Source organism: Tachyglossus aculeatus, chromosome X1 (genome assembly GCF_015852505.1).
Source record: "Tachyglossus aculeatus isolate mTacAcu1 chromosome X1, mTacAcu1.pri, whole genome shotgun sequence".
NCBI classification, from domain to species: Eukaryota; Metazoa; Chordata; class Mammalia; order Monotremata; family Tachyglossidae; genus Tachyglossus; species Tachyglossus aculeatus.
In genome coordinates, this window is record NC_052101.1 from 133,762,477 (window position 1) to 133,765,460 (window position 2,984).

Sequence of the window (2,984 nt, forward strand, 5' to 3'; positions counted from 1 at the left end):
ACTCATTCGCTCCCACAGCTTCAGCTATCATCTCTACGCTGATGACACCCAAATCTACATCTCTGCCCCTGCTCTCTCTCCCTCCCTTCAGACTTAGGTCTCCTCCTGCCTTCAGGACATCTCCATCTGTATGTCTGCCCGCCATCTAAAACTCAATATGTCCAAGACTGAACTCCTTATGTTCCCTCCCAAACCCTGCCCTCTCCCTGACTTTCCCGTCACTGTAGATGGCACTACCATACTTCCCGTCTCACAAGCCCGCAACCTTGGTGTCATCCTCGACTCCGCTCTCTCGTTCGCCCCTCACATCTAATCCGTCACCAAAACCTGCCAGTCTCACCTCCACAACATCGTCAAGATCCTCCCTTTCCTCTCCATCCAAACTGCTACCCTGCTGGTTCAATCTCTCATCCGATCCCGACTGGACTACTGCATCAGCCTCCTCTCTGATCTCCCATCCTCCTGTCTCTCCCCACTTCAGTCTATACTTCACGCTGCTGCCCGGATCATCTTTGTGCAGAAACGCTCTGGGCATGTTACTCCCCTCCTCAAAAATCTCCAGTGGCTGCCAGTCAACATACGCATCAAGCAAACACTCCTCACTCTCGGCTTCAAGGCTCTCCATCACCTCGCCCCCTCCTACCTCACCTCCCTTCTCTCCCACAGCCCAGCCTACACCCTCCACTCCTCTGCCGCTAACCTCCTTACTGGGCCACATTCTCGCCTGTCCTGCCGTCGACTCCCAGCCCACGTTCTCCCCCTGGCCTGGAATGCCCTCCCTCTGCCCATCCGCCAAGCTAGCTCTCTTCCTTCCTTCAAAGCCCTACTGAGAGCTCACCTCCTCCAGGTGGCCTTCCCAGACTGAGCCCCCTCTTTCCTCTCCTCCTCCCCATCCCCCTCCCCTACCTCCTTCCCCTTCCCGCAGCACCTCTATATATGTTTGTACAGATTTATTACTCTATTTATTTTACTTGTACATATTTGCTATTCTATTTATTTTGTCAATGATGTTCATCTAGCTTTACTTCTATTTATTTTGATGACTTGACACCTGTCCACATGTTTTGTTTTGTTGTCTGTCACCCCTTCTAGACTGTGAGCCCATTGTTGGACAGGGACCGTCTCTGTATGTTGCCAATTTGCATTTCCCAAGCGCTTAGTACAGTGCTCTGCACACAGTAAGCGCTCAATAAATATGATTGAATGAATGAATGAGGGAGGACGTGGTGCACGGGGCTCGGAGGGCAGGGCCAGGGAGGAGCCCATTGCGAGGGAAAAGCGAGGTGAGGCGGAGCCGGGTGTGGCTGGGGCGCCGAGGAGGAGCCGGGGCTCTGAGGAGGAGCCGCCACGCCCGGGAGAAGCCGCCTGTGGGCCGCCGGGGAGCCACCACAATTAGCACGTGAGGCCGAGGGCAGGTGGGCCGAGGGTGAGGGGCCGGACATCTTGGGTGGGAGCCCGCACAGTCGAGTTTGTCCCCTCCACGGGGCCGGACATCTTGGGCGGGAGCCCTCAGGGTCGAGTTTGTCCCCTCCACGGGCATCGAGGGGCGCTTTGGGCAGAGGTGATCGCCTCCACAGGGATTGGGAGTTCTGTGGACAGAGTCTAACCACTTTCACAGGGGTCGACGGAAGCTTTGGGCAGAAATAATCTCCTCCACAGGACTCGAGGGTCAGTTTGGGCAGAGGGTACCACTTCCACAGGAATCGCGGTGGTCTTCGGGCCGAATTTCCCGCCACATAGATTGTGGGGCGCTCGGGGTAGAGTTTACCTCCTCCACGGGGGAAGAGGGGCAGCACTGTCGGCAGAGTGCAGCCGCCATTGCGGAAGCCAGGTGAGCGTCAGGCCTTCAAACGGGCACGGAAAGTCCACCCTGGTCGGTGCCCTCGGAGTCGAGCTTGCCCCCACCACAGGGATCGAGGGGCGCTTTGGGTAAAGTCTCTCTCCTCCACAGGAATTGAGGGGCGCTTTGGGCAGAGTTTATCTCCTCCACAGGAATTGAGGGGTGCTTCGGGCAGAGTTTATCTATCTCCCCCACAGGAATTGAGGGGTGCGTCGGGCAGAGTTTATCTATCTCCTCCTTAGGAATTGAGGGGCGCTTCGGGCAGAGTTTACCTATCTCCTCCACAGGAATTGAGGGGCGCTTCGGGCGAAGTTTATCTGTCCCCTCCGCAGGAATTGAGGGGCGCTTTGGGCAGAGTTCCTGCCTTCCCCAGTGATGTGGGGAGGGGGCGCTGTCGGAGGCGTTTCCGTCCTCCCCAGGGGCAGGGGGCGCCATCGCCCGAGTTGGCCTCCACGGCAGAGGAAGGGGGACGCTCCAGCCGGAACCATCTCCCCTGCCATTCCAGGAGCCCGGGAGGGGCGACTCGTCCGCCCCGACAACCAAAGGAGAACAAACTCTCACCATCTGGACGGACCTGCCGTCTGTGTGTGTGTGTGTGTGTGTGTGTGTGTGTGTGTGTGTGTGTGTGTGTGTTGGGGGGAGGGGGGCGTGGGGGCCCAAGGGCCTGAGGGGCGGAGGTCTCATGAAGAAGTAGAGGGCCGAATTGCACGTAACTGCTCCGTGCCTCAATTACCTCATCTGTAAAGTGGGGATTAAGACGACGAGATCGGCGTGGGACAGGGACTGGCTACAACTTGATTATCTTGTATCTACCCCAGCACCTGATGTGCCTGACACATCTTAAGTACTTAATGACTACCACAGTTATTACTTTGTTCAATTTTCCGATTAACCGGGGATCTCAAACTTGCCCAGAAAATGAATGGCAGAACTGTGAAAAGAAGCTAGGTCTTCTGGGTCTTCCGTTCCCTGGGACAATATATCCCACACAAGAGATGGAAAAATCAAAGAGCCAGAGGAGGAGAGTATTGTCTGTGAAATGTGCTTGAACTCGTTATGTATTTTTCTGTACCAGCAACGTTCTGAAATAACGATTTTGATATAAATCATTTGAAAATACACTTTCCTTGTAGATGAAGAACAA